The sequence below is a fragment of the Eleutherodactylus coqui genome, chromosome 5 (genome assembly GCF_035609145.1).
Source record: "Eleutherodactylus coqui strain aEleCoq1 chromosome 5, aEleCoq1.hap1, whole genome shotgun sequence".
Classification (NCBI taxonomy): domain Eukaryota; kingdom Metazoa; phylum Chordata; class Amphibia; order Anura; family Eleutherodactylidae; genus Eleutherodactylus; species Eleutherodactylus coqui.
Window position 1 is genome coordinate 188,930,364 of NC_089841.1, and position 18,565 is coordinate 188,948,928.

Consider the following 18,565-nt stretch of genomic DNA (forward strand, 5'->3'; position numbering starts at 1 on the left):
CCGCAGAGGACTAGAGTGCCTGGGTCACGAGTCTGCCTTCCTAATTTCCTGCCAGGGTTCCCAGATCTTCAAGAATCTATCATGTGTTCCGTTTGACCAGCTTGAGAGCTCCTCTAAATTTCTCTAACCTATCAAATTTGGACCTCCACAGAGCCATCGTCGGAGGGTCCCTCTGCTTCCACAAAAGTGGAATAAGAGATTTGGCAGAGTCGATCAGCAGGGCGACAAGCTTGTGCTTGTACGGGTGGAAGGCAGGGGTAGGTCTCCACAGGAGGACCACATCTGGGGAGAGCACTAAGTCTGGTAGGAGTTTTTTTTAACACGATTGCCAAATCCTTCCAGAAAGGAATGATATTCGGGCAATCCCACCAAATATGAAGGTAGGAGCCTGTGGAACTCCCACATCTCCAGCACATGTCCTCCGCCACCAAATTATGGTCATGCAGCCACTGCGGGGTCCTGTACCACCGCGCCAGGAGCTTGTAATGTGACTCCTGGGCGGTGACGCAGGGGGAGAGCCCGAAAGCTGTCTTCAAAATCGCTTTGGTCTCGCTTTCTGAGAGGGAAATGTGTAGCTCCTTCTCCCAGGAGAAGAGGAAGGCAGGTTTCCCAGACGAGGGGCGGGAAACGAACTTTTTGCGGATGAGAGAAATTTTCCTCAAAGAGGGGTTAGGGAAGATGCCAATTGCGGTTTCAAAAGGGGTAAGTGGTCTAGAGGGACCGCGGGTTTTCCGAAATTCGCTCAGGACCTTCATCACATGGGCCGACACCAAGAAGGGGAGGGGGCGATTTGGTAGGAGATCGTCCGTAAGAGTGAGGTCGGCCCCCTGCTCAAGGGTAGGTACATCGTGGAAGTGTTTGCCAGAGAACATCCTCCACGCCCGTGTCGAGCAAGAGTCTAGGGAAAGATTCATAAATTTATATAAGGCAGACAGGGGCGTGCGAGGGGAAGGGGGGGGGGGCAAGGTCCTCCCCAAGACAGCCCAGGATTCCATTGCTCCCTCCAGAAGAGGATTTTTCTTCCGATCTCTTCTGCTCGTCCCCTCAGGGAACCAGAGATCCTCTATCAGAGTAGGGCCGTAGGATCCTTTTGCCAGGCGTTGTAACAGCGGATCTGTACTAGGGTGTGTAAGCTCTATCCAGTGGTTCAAGAGAGTAGCAAGATAGAACTCCCGTGGACAGGGGAGGTCCACTCCTCCTTCCGTGCGCCTTTTAATCAACAGGCCATAAGCCAGTCTAGGCCTCCTTCCCATCCAGAGATATCTGGAAAAGACTGTGCGAAGTGCTTTGAAGAAGCTGGCTGGGAGGGAAATGGGGAGGAGCCTCATTTTATAAAGGATTATTGGGATAACATAGGATTTTAGGATGTTCTTACGACCTAGCCATGAGATAAAAGGGAGATCATATGATCTTAGCAGTTTTTTAACTTTGGCCAGGATGGGGAGGAAATTTGTCGCGAATAGGTCTTCCGCTTTCTTGGGTATCTTTATGCCTAGGAAATCGATTGTCGTGTCGGACCACGCAAATGGGGATACTTTTTTGACAGCATTAATTTGGTTGGCGGGAATGGAAACATTTAGAGCAATTGACTTGGTGAAATTAATTTTAAAATTAGAGAGGTCACCAAAATTTTCTAGCATAGAAACCAGGCGAGGGAGCCCCTCCTCCGGGTTAGTAATAAGGAAAATAATATCGTCGGCGTAAGCCGCCGTCGAGAGAGTGTCGTTCCCAATTTTGAGACCTTTTATGGAAGGGTCCGATCTCACTTTTTGGAGAAGAGGCTCCAAGGCCAGGACAAAGAGCGTAGGGGAGAGGGGACACCCCTGCCTAGTGCCATTTCCTATTTCAAAGGAAGGGGAGAGAGAACCGTTAATCTTGAGTCTCGCATGGGGCATTGCGTAGGGAGAGAAGATCGCTGAGACGAATTGGGGTGGGAGATTAAAGTGTAGCAAGACTTGCTCCATATATGTCCAATGCACGCGATCAAACGCCTTTTCGGCATCAGTACCTACTAAGGCGAGTGATATGTTTCGTTTTTGGGCAAATCTAGCAGCATGTAGGAGTCTGAGAAGCACTGCTACATCTGATATAATAAACTCTACTCTGACATATTCAATTCTGATAGACGTAGCTCTTCTGCATCTGATCAACTCACCACTACTGCATTTGATATACAATAACCTGTAAAGTGTAACTATGTGACAGGCACCCATGAGGGATAGACTTATTTTCAGGCCAAAAGTGGAATGGTCAAAAGGCGAAGCATCCAGACATTAAAATATCTTATATAACAAGAATCCCTCTTTAGCAGTAGATTGCCATCCTTTATCCCTTTGAAGGATTTGCCCTATTTCAGCGATTTATCCCATATACAATTGATGGGGGTCTGACAGTGGGGACCCACACTAATCCCAAGTCTTTACCTTTGGCATGTCCTGAAGTTTTCACAAGGGTGGCTGCACACCACCATTGCTCTGTTTACTTCAACAGGAATCTATGCCCTATCCTGTGGATAGGAAATAACTTGCTCAGATGGGAATAACCCTTTAACAGTACCAGCAGAATACTCCCACTTAATAGTGTCATTAGAGTGCCCCCGAATAGTGTTAATAGAGTTCTACTAATTAATAGTGTCATTGTAGTGCCCTGATTATTAGTAGTATTAATACAGTTTTCCCAATTTTTTAATAGTGCCAGCACTCTGACAATATTATTAATAGGGCCATCCGGAGTTCCCCCAATGAAAAAGCCAGCTACAAAAAAAAAGTTTGTGCAAGGATCACCCTACTCCTGTAAACTGTTAGTATTGTTGGCACAATCTGACACTCAGATGAAAATGGTTGTGCACCTCTGTGTACAGCCTCCTACTCAGTAGGGACCCTCCATGATGGCGCTCAGAGGATATTATAGAATACTGACTGCTCCGACCCCTGTGTAGTGGGCCGCGCTTATAATTGCAGGCACAGGAAAGGAGCAGCAGCTTTGCTGCGACCCCATGTATCCCAGCACTGACAGCGGGCGCTGCCTGGAAAACACCTTTAACTCTCTGATCGTAAACTGGTACATCAGCTGCAGAAACAATAGCAGCAAGACACAGGCCAGAGAGGAATTATTACTATCACTCTTCACAGACATAATGTACTTGTATATGAAACCTATAAAATAGAGAGATTCGACCCCTAACCCTTGAAGACACCAGTCTGCTGCAGAACCATGTTGGTGATAGTAATCTTATGCTTAAATAGCAAACATAGTTTAATTGATGATATTTATACGCTAGTAGGGACTGTAGCCGCATCTCACTGTACAGATGTCCACAGAATGCCCTATGTTATATCCTTGAGGCCGGTGACAGACAAGCGTATTCCAACCACATTTATGCATCCACGAAAAGGATGAGTGTCCTTCTCTTACCGAGAGTACTCTGACACAAACAGATTCATTAGATTCTTTTCATTGGGGTCAAGAGAAGCGCGGTTGTACTTGCCCATACTTATAGACCACTTCAGAATGTATTTCATATTTGTCTTAGGCCGGCTTCACACGAGCGTGACGGGCTCCGCTGCGAAATATTCCGCAGTGAAGCCCGTCACGGCGCCCCCCCAGAGACCCCATACTTACCAGCGGAAGATAGCGTGAAGACGCTTCCCCGACCACCGCCGTCGCGTCATGTGACACGCCCACCGCGTCACATGACGCGGCCGGCCGTGTCACGTGACGCGCCGGCCGCATTATATGAGGCGCCGGCCGCGTTATATGACGCGCCGGCCGCGTCATAAGACGCGCGGCGGTAGGTGGGGAAGTGTTTTTTCACGCTATCTTCCGCTGGTTGCAGCGGGAGATAGCGTGAACGGACGGCTTCCATTGACTGCAATGGAAGCCGTCAGCGCGTACACCCGCGGCAAATAGAACATGCTGCGGGTGAGGACGGGAGATTTCACGGTGCGAAATTCCGCGGTGGAATTCCGCACCGTGAGCATTGTGCTATTAGGTTCAATAGAACCTAATAGCAGGGGGCAACGCAGCGGATTTTTGCCGCGGATTTACGCGGCGTAAATCCGTTCGTGGGAAGGAGGCCTTATGCCTTTGTATTGTCTGCAACTTCTGTGTGCATGAAGTATGTATGGTACACCTGTGCAGCACTGAAAGAGTTAATGTCTGCATGAGTTGTCTCTGTCTGGAAATGTATCCTTTTTCTGTTCTGAGTCTGTGGTCACCTGAGCATGCTTAATATTAATGTTTGCAAAGTGTGTGAGTATGGGTTGTGGTTCGGAGCAGTCTGCAAGGAGAGTAATCTGAGTCTAGCTAGTCCGTCTGCAAGTAGTCTGGCCTCAGTTAATAGAAATGGAGGAGGCCAAAAGGTATCACATGTCTCATTTGGACTTATCTAATCTCAGGAGACTGTTGGATAACTGCCAGCCTCTGTGAACAAGAGAAGTTTGCCATGCAGCATTGAGAAACGTCTGACAAGTAAGTCTTGACAGGTTGAGAGTCTGGAGAGTGAAGAGTGAGTGATTTTCCAGGAGGGGAGTTACACAGATAACTAAGACTGTGGGCCCGGTATTCATCCTGGGTTTTGCCTCCCTGTCTCACCACTAATTACGTCTATAGCTGTGCTGTATTGGACTTGTGTATTTTGGAACTGTTTAATATTGGATTACAAGTAAAGCAAGATTGACGACCATTCCCGGTTTTGTTTTCAACTACTCTGTGTGTGGACTTTCTTTCCATAGCCCAACATCACCGCAGAGGAAGGAACAGTGGCGTCAACTGTGACTATCCAGCAGAAGAAACAAGGTAACCAATTACCCGGTTGCCCACACTTTAATAGCCTGCCTGAGGCTCTGTTGTAAGGGCCCCTGGCTACTCTCAGAGTGGGAGACGGTAGCGCTACAATGACAAGGGACTACCACCAATCCCTCTGTCTTCTAGGCTAGGGCCTGCTCCTCGGGCGCCGCATGGTCAGCACACTTGTACGTATTATGTATGCATGAATGTGTCCAGAATACACTTGTCATTCACCACCTTAAGGGCTTTTACCCACTGGCTTTTTTTTGTAACGCTGCGCTTTTTTCAATGGGCCTTTCTAATGTTAAAATCGCATCAAATAAAAATCGCAAAAGCACAAACTTGCACTTTTTGTGCGATGCGATTTTAACATTCGAAAGTTCCATTGAAAAAAATGCAGCAATATTCCAGTGTTAAAAAAACGCTAGTGGGTAAAAGCGCTAAGGATGCCTTCACACTGACGATAAAACCGTGGGATTTTTACATGATGCAAAAGTGAATGAAAATGCATAATTATGAAACCAATCATTTTCTATGGTTATATTCCCATTTGCAATGTTTTTACTCACACAGTATTGAATAGAAAAAACAATCGCCACATGTTCTATCTTTTTGCAGACTCACTCATTGTTTTCAATGGGGCTGGTAGCTGCGGGGATGAAGGAAATCCTTGCAGTGATACAAGGCTATTCTCCCAATGAAACATCTTGCATTACTGGGGATTTCGCATGTTGGAGAGCGCAATATCAAGCCCTAAAAGTTGGTTCCCACGGAGAGCGAAGGCTGCTGACTTTCTGTTTAGAGTTTCCACGCAAAATCTCCAGCATTTGCAGTTATGAGTGGCGGTTGATATTTAACCCCTTAACACTATATAATGTAAGTTTACGTCATTGCAGTATGGTACTTAATGCACCAGGATGTACCTTTCATCATGCGGATAGTGTGGGATCAGAAGCACATTCTGCACCATCCCGCAGTGGGAGTTGTCTGTTACTGATAGCCGGCTTCCTGCTGCAAAACCCCAGATCAATCAGAACATTCATCTCCGCTTTTAACCCCCTGCATGCAGTGATCTACATGCATCTCGGCATGTAGAGGGCTTACAGAGGGAAGGCGCTCCCTTTGTGATGTCATCTGACCCCTGTGAGGGCCAATAGGTTGCCATGGCAACAGGATGCCAGATACTGGTGTCTAGACTTGTCATTGCCTATGATGACTATCACTGTACAAGCAATAGGGCATTGCAGTGCAAAGGTCCTGCAATACCCTAACATAGTGATTATAGCTGCTATGGTTTAAGCCTCTTACAGGAATATAAAAAGTGTAAAAAAAAAAAAAAAAAAACAAGAAAAAACAAATTACAAAATAAAATAAAATTTTATTCATTTTGCCTCACAAAAATGCATTAAAAGTGATAAAGCCGTGTGCACCCCTATACAAACTGCAGCTTGTCACACAAGCCCTCACAGAGCTTCGTCCATGGAAAAATAAAAGTTATAGGACTTTGAATACAGCAATGTAGAAAACAAAAATAATTTCCAAAACAGGGTTTTTAGTGTAGAAAAGTTAGAAAAACCTACAAAAAAAAACCTACAAAAAAATTGGCATCGTCTTAATTATTCTGACCTGCAGAAAAAATGTATCATGTTATTTATGCTGCATGATTAATGCTGTAAAAAAAGCAGAAGAAACAATGGCAGAATTTTCGATGGAAAAATAAAAAGTGTTGTCCCCTTATGCCCACATAGGCTGCAGGGTTAAACTAACCTGCGTGGATCTAATTGTGGAATTAACCTGCTGAGAAGACTTTGAATTAGAGCATTTCAATTGCTTGCTGAGGATTTCATAGCGAATATCATTAAGCAAAGAATGTAAGCTTGATGGCCATTAGGAAGAAAAGCACCCTGGGATCTGAGCGTTTAATGGTAAATATAATATATATGCCTTCAGTAATGAGGGATAGGGATTTAACCTTGTGCTTAAGTTCATTTCGGGGTCAGATGAGATCATCATTGGAAGATTCTTGAATATCTGCACCAGTAGCAGCTGGCCCAACAATGGTATCCGATTGGCCAGCGCAGAAATGGAGAGAAAAAGCTAAGCAGAATCGCTGGCCTAGTAACAGCAGCAGATTGGCTGGATGGAGATCTTAGGGAGGGAGCTGTTCTATAAGTATCCCAGAGATCAGTGAGGCAGCAGCAGTTAAAGAATCCCAGTAAAGGGATTACCCTGCCCTCCCTCCCCTTTTGGTTTACCCCATCGCGGATTTTGATTAAGAGGTAAGTCCTCATTTAAGTTATTACAAAGTTCATAGGGGTTTGGGGGCTGGAATTGGGTTGACAATGCCCTCATTAGTTACATGGTTACTTGGGTCGTGGTGACCAAGTATTGGTTTGAATTTTTACATGGTGATTGATAATATTGGTTTATGGGAGGAAAACTCCCCAACTGAACCCTTTAATAAAATACAGCAGCCCTTTATCTCCAAAATGCTGTTGTGTGTTTTTATTCAATGAAGTTGGTTTAATTATATGTCAATAACGCATAGGATCCCATGATAATCGCTGCAATTCTGCAGATTGTTTGCATCATAAGTCATTCCAACAGTCCACAGTTTTGTCACAGCAGATTTCCAACAGATCCACTACTCATTGTCTGCTGCAGAAGATCTACAGTAGATCTGTTCTGTGGGAACACAGCCCAAGGGTGAACACACAAAATATGGCACTAAATACACAGCAGTAGTTATGCAGAAAAAATGCAAACGGAATTAGGGTATTTTCACGCAGCGGAATTCATGGAATTCCACATGTTTTCTGCCTCTAAAATCTACAGCAAATTCCACGTCTTTTTGATGCAGAAAACATTTAATATGAAAAATTGCCTTTCGATGCGTTTCCACATCAAGATTTAACATGTTACTTCTTGATCCGGAAACACATGGAAACACGGTTTTCTGTATCTAAATTCGGCACGTGGATTTTGTCTATTGACAGGGAAATTCCCCAACCCTATACACACCAAAAAACGCATCAAAATTATGTGGATATTGAAATGGATTTTAGAGGCAGAATTCATACAGAAGTTTTTCATGGTGAATTCCACTATGTGGAATTACCCTTGAGCTAATTCCTCATGGGCGAGCACGGTATCGGGCTGTGAATCACAGCCAAATATTGCGCTCGCCAATGTGCAATTTCCCTCGCGGATGTGAGGAGTTTTTCTATCAAATACCTCTCACATCACTTTGAGGAGGTAGTGATCCAAAGTTAGGGCATGATGGGATTTTTTTACTACATCCCGGTATGACGCGGGAAAAAAATCGTTCATAGTTGAACCCCATACAACATTAGTAAGACAATCTTCTACTAGTCTATCTACCTTGGCCATCTTGAGGACCACAGTCACCAACGTGGTTTGCACTTGCCAGTCACAGGGCAGGACTCCAGAATTCTGTGCGCAGCCTCCTCCACCACAGGCTGGGGTGACGCTCGAGGAGCCACCAAGGCACGGAAACCCTTCGGCTCTGAGGCAAATTGTCCCTCTGGAACGGGAGGAAACACAACTGCTAAGTGCAGATAATGGGCTGGCGGCTCTTCTGCTACAAGGGGACAAGCACAGTGTTGAGGGAAGTGTACCGAAACAATCTTACCATTACACGCAGGTTGCTCCACGAACACAGCATGACTCTTTACAGCCGGCTGTGTTCACGCTCTCTCCCATTGATCTCTATGGCAGAGTGCGCGCTCACAGTCGGCTGAAAATAATCATGCTGTGCGCACGCAATTTCTTCAAGGGAATACAGAACTAAAACGGGGAGACCCGATAGATATCAGTCACAGCTCCCCAGCCTCCCTGCCTCATCCATGATTTTTCATGCTTTTTTTTTTTTGTATTGTTAAAACGTTGAGCAGTGGTCGAAGAACCAATCACAGCCACTACTACCTGGAGGTGGGATTTATGAATCCTGTAAAGAGGAAGTGATGTTGTATGAGTGGCGGAGGACTGCGGAAACTGCGTCAAACCTCTAGAGATCAGCGGAAGGGACCTAGACTGAGCCTGCAAGGTAATGTATTTCTTTTAATGTAGTGTAACTGTGCTTATTTTCAGACTGGGTTTATATTTCAAGTCTTCGCAAAAATTAGGCTAAGGATTATTTATCCTTTATTATTATAGTAGGTCTTATTTTTGGGGAAAACGGGTATAAGGAATCAAAACCCTTTGAGGAGCATGCTAACAGTTGTATCAGTGCTGAAACTCTCAGACCAATCCATTAAAGCGGACCTGTCAGGTGACTTACACTGGCCTCTGTGAGAGTGCAATATAATAGATTCTAAGCTCTGTAACATATTACTTTATACTGTATGATTTCAAGCAGGATTTCTGAGTAAAAAAGCAGAATAAGGGAGGCTTCGCAAATGGTGTAAACGTTGCAGAATTTTCACAGCAGATTTTTTTGCAGAAATTCTGCAGCATTTACAGTACAAGCCATGTGGACAAGATTTCAAAAAACTACTCCATATAGAGTAGGAACTGTCCGCATAAAATCCGATTTACACATGCATTAGCAGGTCCTATTTCTCATCCAGGACGTGAAGCGCCAATCTGCATAGGCCCATAGGCTAGAATAGGGCCGTGTGCAGCCCATTAGATAACGCAGTTACACTCAGCCCCAAATATGCTAGTGTTCGCATGGCCTTACTCGGAAATCCTGCTCCGAGTAATGTAAACTTACACATCCCATAGGGGACCGCATACAGTTAGGGCAGCATAAGTCACCTGACAGGTGCACTTTTATTTATCCTGTCTATAATGGCACAGAATACAAGTACTTTGCCCAAACTACCTGTAGATAAGCTCTATAACACCACAGAACAATAGTCACCAACTTTTCTAGTAAGTTTCTTGGCTTTTAATGGCATCTGGGATCTGTAAGTGGTGCAAAGCACTCATGTACATATATTTTACTGCAGGCATAAGATCTAGGTAGACAAAATAAAGTGTCTCACTGCTGTCACTAAGAAGACCAACTCCTTAATATCACTGCTGTCACCAAGAAAGTGATATTGAGGGTCTACTCTGAGAATGTTCACTCTCACTGCTGTCACTAAGAAGGCTGGCTTGACGCGTTTCACCAGCAGATCATTGCTGGATCATCAGGAGATTGACAAGCTTGACTAAAACATACATCTATGCCTAAATCCTAGACTGCTCTAAAGAATAAGGAGCTTTCTGATAATAGGCTAACATCTGACATGAAGAGGAGATAGAGCTCACAGATACAAAAATAATAGGGTAGGGTGGGTGTTTCTCTAGCAATATGGCTCAGTGGTTAGCTCTGTTAGCTTTCGGTACTAGGTTCCTAGGTTCAAATCCCAACAATGACAACATCTGCATATACTCTGAATATCTCCATCCAGCTGCTGCCCTTGGTCAGATTTGAACCTACAATTCCAGCACTGCAAAGCAGCAGTGTTAACAGAAAAGCCACCAAACTAGTTTGTTTTGCTCCATAGAAGGGAAAAGAACAACAAGAATGTAAAAAAACTCAAAGAGAACATAAAATCTCCATCCGGATGTTGGCCTTGAACAGATTTGAACATAGAATAGCAGCACTGCAAAGCAACAGTGCTAACAGCCGAGCCACCATACCTGGCCTTTCTGCTATCCTCTGGAGCCAAACAAAGAAGTGTAGTAGCTCAGTTATTGGTACTGCTGCTTTACAATGGTGGGGGTTCTATGTTCAAATCTGCCAAAGGGCAACATCTGGATGGGTTTTTTATGATACATAGTATGCTAGGCTGAAAAAAATACTTATGCCATCTAGCTCAGTCTATTACTCCCTCCTCCCAAAACTGGTCCAAAGGAAGGCAAAAACTCAAATGAGGCAGAAGTCAATGTTCCAAATGTTTGCTTTGTATTTATTCTTGTTGTTCTTCCCCCTCCTCTAGAACAGAATAGATGAGTGTGATGGCTCAGTTGTTAGCACTACTAGAGTAGGAGGTTCAAATCTGACTATGGGCAACATCTGGACGGAGTTTTTCAAAGTAGACACAGATGTTATCCTTGATGGAATTCGAACCAAGGACCCCAGCTTTAAAAAGCAACACTTCTATCAGCTGATCCACATTCACAGAAGAAGGGAAACGACACAGACATACTTAGTGAAGCCATGTTTCAATGCAAATTGACAGTTTTGATTTAGAATATTTTTTTAAAAATCAGGCCAGGCAGTCCCAAATCAAATAATTCACAAATTGTTCAACATTAGCAGTGTTGTATAAATGATCACAAATATTTATTGTGTAGCCAGAATATGAATCTGCATATTGTCATCATTTATGGCCATTTACAAGTTAAAGCAGAACTCTCACCTAAGGATTACATATTTGAATAAATTATATAATCAGAGACATATAATATTTAATGACATCTAGATAACTGTAGTCCATATCACATGCCCTTCAGTAGTAAATATACATTAGAAGGGGCTCCTATATAAATATGGATGACTATATGCAAATTGAATAGAATCATTTCCTTCTCTGAGATATCCGGCATCATAAAAGACAGGACTGTTCTATCTAATTCTCATCCTGTAGATCAGAACTGAACAACAATGAGGACTTTCCTGTTCATATCATTATTAGCACAGATTTCAGGTGAGAATGTCTGAGACGTCTAAAGATGAACAGAGATCATTATATTAACCAGCTGTAAAGTTACTAAAGAGGATTCTGCTTTCTATATTTCCAGGTGTCCAGTCTCAGCGACTTGTCCAGTCATCAGACCCAGTGGTGATAAAGCCCGGGGCTTCCCACAGACTATCATGTCAAGGGTTTGACTTCACCTTCAGTAGTCACAGTATCAACTGGGTTAGAGAGACTTCTGATGGAAGATTACAGTGGCTGGGGTATATTAGCGGTGATGGGAGTAGCACAGGCTATCATGATTCAGTAAAAGGCCGATTCACATTCTCCAGAGATAACAGTAATAACATGGCATATCTGCAAATGACCAACGTGAAGTCTGAGGACACGGCCAGATATTACTGTGCAAGATACACACTGATACAAGACAATGTCTGAGTGTAACATAAACTGGTAGGAAGATTCCTCATTTCCTCACTAGGGGGCAGCACACGTCCTAAAACATTACGGGGAACTGAATAACAGTGAAATACAAACAAAAAGCCACAGTATTGTGCAGCGAGATAATAACTCTGAATGCGCTGCACTTGGAAACTAGTTTGTGTTCGGGTACATTTACAGGGGTGATTTTTACAGGTGATTTCTGTGCATTGAGAGATGACAGAAATCATATATGAAAATAACCTACGATTTTTTATTTTTTTTGCAGCAATGATGCGATAATGTAAAATTGCAGCATGTCCTATTTTTGGGCAATTCTGTTCAATGAACCTCTAGAGAGTGAAATTAAAAAAAATTACATCGCACTCGCATCTAAGTGCAGGGCCTATGCGGGTGTGATTCCTTTTTTTATTATTGAAGCATATGAGTTTCATGCATATGAAGATCACAAGTGCAGCAATGTGATGTGTTTTTCTCCCTAAACCTACCGCACTAGCATGGAGAATAACAGGAATACAAGTGTGATATCAGTTTGAGTTTCTTGGACTGATATTGCACTCACCCGTGTAAAAGCACCTTTAAAATAAACCTGTCATCAGCTTTGAGCCACATACATTCCATAATGGAGTTCAAACATGAGGGGTGGGGAGGTCCGGGAACTGTTTGATACTCACTACATCCTCTGTTCCAGCGCTGTGTAAGAACATGGTTTTACTAATAAAAAAGGGAAGAGAGGGGTTTTTTTGTCCTCTGTGTTTATTCTTGCTGTTGTTTGTTGGCTCTAAAGCAGGAAAGACAACTTGGTCGCTCGGTTGTTATCGCTGCTGCTATGCAGTGCTGGAGTTGTAGGTTCAAACCTGTCCAAGGTCAACATCTGGATGGAGTTGGATGGAGGGACTCATAACCCTTTTTTTCAATTTTTCAATAATTGCTCAACACATTTATTTATCACTTAAAGATGACCGGTCACGTCTGCTGACATGTCTGTGTTGTACATAGCAAATCAATGTCAGACCCTTAAAACCATACACATACAGCTGTTTCGGGGTTTTGCCCCTATCAGTTTGCAGTAGGTTTCTGGCTTGGCCAGTGAGAGGCATGTGATGTGGATCAGGAAGAGTATCATCTCTCCAAAAGGAGTGCTCCAAAGTGCGTGAGAAGGCTTATAAGGCCATGCAAGCGCCTCTGGGAAATATATGCAAATTCTTATTCATAATAAGGGCTCCTTCACACTGGTGATCACGATATTGCCATTAAATTGCAGCAAAATTGTGACTTTTTTTCAGCAATTTTGAGTGTTAGCATTGTTTTTTCTCACAAAAGATTGCTACTACTTGCGATTTTCTCACGGGTTTTTTGCCTCGATTTTTTAGCATGAAAGTCAATACGAATTTCTAATGTTAAAAACACATTGCTCGAAAATCGCAAGTTTGTGCTTTGTGATATGATAAAAAGGATGCTGCATAAGGGAAACATGGGAGATTTAAAAACGCTGAAAGATAGGGCATGCCACATTTTTTTTCATGCAACACAGCATGAGTGTAAACATTGCAAATGTGAAGAAAACCATTAATTTCATAATTCAGTATTTTCACTCACTCTCGCATCGCTCAAAAACAGAAAGATTTTCTTGCAAGTGTGAAGCCATCATAAGGCAGTGCTCACAATGGTACTTATTGCTTCTTAAGGAGGGCCTCACGTATTCACACAGTATTTCAAATCAGTCACATCACAGACTTCTGAATTTAGGATGTACGTAATTTTTTTTAAAATCCACTATCAAAAAGGTGCCATATGTAATCAGATGCATATTTTCTCAGGCAAAGTGTAGTGACATTTCAGACCACAGCATCCTTTATCCAGCAATTAACAGGTAGAACTGCATAGCCGGGGACTCTAATGATACCTGGACAAGCAATGGCAATAAGAGGAGCATAAATGTGAACCCCCAGAAAAGTTGCTACTTTTTTTCCGTGATTTTTTGAGGCCGGTGATAGCTGAGCAGGTTATTATGATGCGTAATTATTGTTATTTTACAGCTCACAGTAAATGCTGGTAATGAGTCCTCAGTATCTGATGTATAAACACGCATCAGTTAGAATATTTATCATTGATTATGATATTATTTCCAGTCTGACTTAAAAACGGGGGCCGTCTGTGATTGCTGGATGAGTTGTACAAAGAAAAAGAAAAATTCAGGTGTTTATCCTGAGAAGCTCATGGGAGTCTTTAAGGTATCATAACTGCACTTTGGAAATATACTCTCGCCCCTAAGCTCAGCATGTATGGCCTTTGACCTGACAGCCCTGTCACTAATTCATGCTGCTTCTGATAGGTCATCATGAACATGGAGACAAGTTTGTTTCACTTCCTGTTCGTAATACATTTATATTTTTGCTATGCAAATAATGGTGACAAACTTCCTGTTTATTTATCCTGTCTATAATGGCACTGAATACAAGTACTTTGCCTAACCTACCTACACATAATCTCTATAATACCACAGAACAAAAGTCACCATCTTTTCTAGTAAATGTCCTGCCTTTTGATGGCTTCTGGCATCTGTAAGTGGCACAAAGCACTTATGTACATATATTTTATTGCAGGCATAAGAGGGCTAGGTAGATAAAAATATCGATAGGTAATATCCTGGTTCGTGTAAGGGTAACAGTAAAATTAGAGTTTCTCATATCTATCTATCTATCTATCTATCTATCTATCTATCTATCTATCTATCTATAGGTATTAGTGTAATATGTCTCCACCAGAAGAATGGGTGGAGACACGGTTTGGCAGCACTGAGAAATGGCAACACCTACAGTTCATTGACTGTTGGAGATGTGCCCCTTGTTGCTGCTCCTGGCACCTTCTCCAGCAGCATCCAACACTCTGTCTGCAACAAAGACATACTACTGCAAGCGGCTGCAGCTGTCCCGCTGAGGCCGCTCCTGTTCTAGCTCCAGGCCGGCCAGCTCCTGTAAGCGGCGCCGGCCCTGCTGCTATGCCACTGCGGCCGCTCCTGCTTGTGCTGCAGCCTACCCAACTCCTACAAGCGGCGCCAAAACTGCCGTGCTGACAACTCCAACTGTGGCAATGCACCTCCCAAAAAGGCGGCGCCGCCAGTGCTCCTCCCGGCTCCTTAAACTCCTGCCAGGGGACCTCATTAAAATAGCTCAGCAAGTCCCGCAGCAGGCGCTCCTGCTGCTGGCCGGCCAGCTCAGCAGGCGATCCTGCTTCCAGCCAGCTCAGCACCTGCTCCTGCTTCCGGCCAGCTCAGTGGCCGCTCCTGCCTCTGCCCAGCAAAAACTCTAATGAGGTAAAAGTCAATTTTCCAAATGTTTGCTTTGTGTTTATTCTTGTTGTTCTTCCCCCTTCTCTAGGTTAAAATGGGCTACATCTGGACGGAGCTTTTCAAAGTCCACGCAGATGCTATCCTTGATGGAACTTGAACCAAGAACCCCAGCATTAAAAAGCAACAGTTCTAACAGCTGATTCGCATTCAAAGAAGAATGAAAAAGATACAGACGTACTTACTGAAGCCATGTTTCAATGAGAGTCGGCAGTTTTGAGTTAGAATAATTTTTTAAAAATCAGGCCAGGCAGTCCCAACTCAAATAATTGACTAACTGCTCACCTAAGTATTACATTACTGACTAAATTATGTGATCACAGACATACAATATTTTAATGACATCCAGATATCTGTAGTCCATATCACATACCCTTCAGTAGTAAATATACATGAGAAGGGGCTTCTATATAAATATGGATGACTATATGCAAATTGAATGGAATCATTTCCTTCTCTGAGATATCCTGCATCATAAAAGACAGGACTGTTCTATCTAATTCTCATCCTGTAGGTCAGAACTGAACAACAATGAGGACTTTCCTGTTCATATCCTTATTAGCACAGATTTCAGGTGAGAATGTCTGAGACGTCTAAAGATGAGCAGAGATCATTATATTAACTAGCTGTAAAGTTACTAAAGAGGATTCTGCTTTCTATATTCTGCAGGTGTCCAGTCTCAGCGACTTGTCCAGCTATCAGACCCAGTGGTGATAAAGCCCGGGGCTTCCCACAAACTATCATGTCAAGGGTTTGACTTCACCTTCAGTGACATTAATATACACTGGGTTAGAGAGACTTCTGATGGAAGATTCCAGTGGGTGGGTTGGATTAGATATAATGGGGGTAGCACAGGTTATCACGATTCTGTAAAAGGCCGATTCACAATCTCCAGAGATAACAGTAATAACATGGCATATCTACAAATGACCAACGTGAAGCCTGAGGACACGGCCAGATATTACTGTGCAAGAGAGTCACACTGATACAAGACAATGCCTGAGTGTGACATAAACTGGTGGGAAGATCCATTATTTTCTCACTAGGGGGCAGCACATGTCCTATAATGATACGGGGAACTGAAGAATAAGGGCTCCCACCCACTAGCGTTTTTTTTCACTGCGAAATTCGCACGTTTTTTTTTCTACAGGGGGTCTATGGGACTTGTAAAGCTAAAATCGCGATCGCGCAAAATCGCGATTTACCGCGAAATCGCGATTTTGCGCAATCGCGATTTTAGCTTTACAACTCCCATATCCCAAAGACCCCTACAGAAAAAAAAAAAACGCTGCGAATTTCGCAGTAAAAAAACGCTAGTGGGTGGGAGCCCTAACAGTGGAATACAAACAAAAAGCTGCAATATTGTGCAGTGAGAGAATAACTCTGAATGTGCTGCACTTACAAATTAGTTTGTGTTCTGGTACATTTGAGGGGTGATTTTCATGGGTGATTTCTGTGCATTGAGAGATGACAGAAATCATATGTGATAAGAACGCATTATTTTAAATAGGTGTATGTACATTTGTGATTTTTCTTTTACAGCAATGCTACGATATCAAAAAATTGCAGCATGTCCTATTTTTTGGGCAATTCTATTCAATTAATTGCTATGGGAGTAAAATTTTAAAAAAATGCATCATGCTTCATTTTAAATTATGGAAATGTGATTTTCACACATGAAAATCACAAATGCAGCGATGTGATGTGTTTTTCTCCCTAAGGCCTTCTGTACACTGGCAGATTTGCATTGCAAAATACGTAGTGGGATTCTGCAGCAAATCCAACCCATAGCATGCTATGAGAATATGCAATTTTCTGTCCACGAGTGGAAATCGAGTGTGATTTTCCACTCGCGGGGGGAGGGTTCACAGCTTGCTGCGATTATGTGCGGGCTGTACACGGCCGGCTTCCATTGAAGTCAATGGAAGCCATCTGTCGAGCGGCCATTCTGCCATCATCATTGCAGAATGGTCATGGAAGCCACATCATTGCCATAGCGACGGCATGGCATCTTCTGTATTGTGCATGTGCATCGGCGCTCCAGAGGGCACATTCGCAACAGAGGAGTAGACCAGTGGAAAGGTCAGCTGGGGTCACCGGCCAGGCACTGGGTCGTACTCTGCTGCGGGAATCCCGCATGTGGGGTCTGACCAGCCCCTGTGCAGAAGGCCTAAAACTAGCATGCTCGCACAGAAAATCACAGGTATACAAGTGTGATATCAGTCTGAGTTTCTTTGACTGGTATTGCAGTTGCCCGTGTAAATGCACCCTGAGGGTGACTACCCGCTAGCATTTTCGATTTTTTTTGCAGGTTTCTATGGGGCTTTCTAATGTTAAAAACGCATTGCGGCAAAAATCGCAATTTACCGCAAAATTGCGATTTTGCACAATGCAATTTTAACATTAACAAGTCCCGTAGACCCCTGTAAAAAAACAAAACTGAATTTTGCAATGAAAAAGAACTGTAGTGGGTAGTCACCCTTGGGGTGAAACGGTCATCACTTTTGAGCCACAAACTATCATTGTGTTCAAACATGAGGGGATGGGCAGCTCCGGGAACTGTTTGATACTCACTACATCCTCTGCTCCAGTGCTGTGTAAGAACATAATTTTACTAGTAGAAGGGGAAGAGAGGGGTTTTCTCCTCTCTTTGTATTTATTCTCGCTCCTGTTTGTTGTATTCCAAGCAGGAAAGTCAACTGTGGTGGCTCAGGTGTTAGTGCTGCTGCTATGCAGTGCTGGGGTTGTAGATTCAAACCTGTCCAAGGTCAACATCTGGATGGAGTTTGTACAGATGTTACCTTTGATGGGATTTTGACCTAGGACCCCCACACTGAAACGCAACAGTGCTAACAACTGAGTCACATGAATAAAAACATTACCCACACATGAATGTACCATATTAAAGCTAATTTTTATTCCTAATGAAATAGGTGGGATTTGGAACTGTCTGTTCTAATTCATAATTATTTTATAGCAATCGGTTCAGGGACTCGTAACCCTTTTTTTTAATTTTTCAATAATTGCGCAACACATTTATTTATCACTTAAAGATGACCGGTCACGTCTCCTGACATGTCTCTGTTGTAAATAGCAAATCAATGTCAGACCCTTATATCCTTAAAACCATACACATACAGCTGTTTCGGGGTTTTGCCCCTATCAGTTTGCAGTAGGTTTCCCAGTGAAAGGCTTATGACTCTCTTTTTAAGGAGCACCCCCAAGGCTTGTGAGAAGGTTTATAAGGCCATGCAAGTTTCTCTGGGGAAACATAGGAGATAAAAAAAAAACACTGAAAGATAGGGCGTGGAGCAGTTTTTTCTTGCAACATCACATG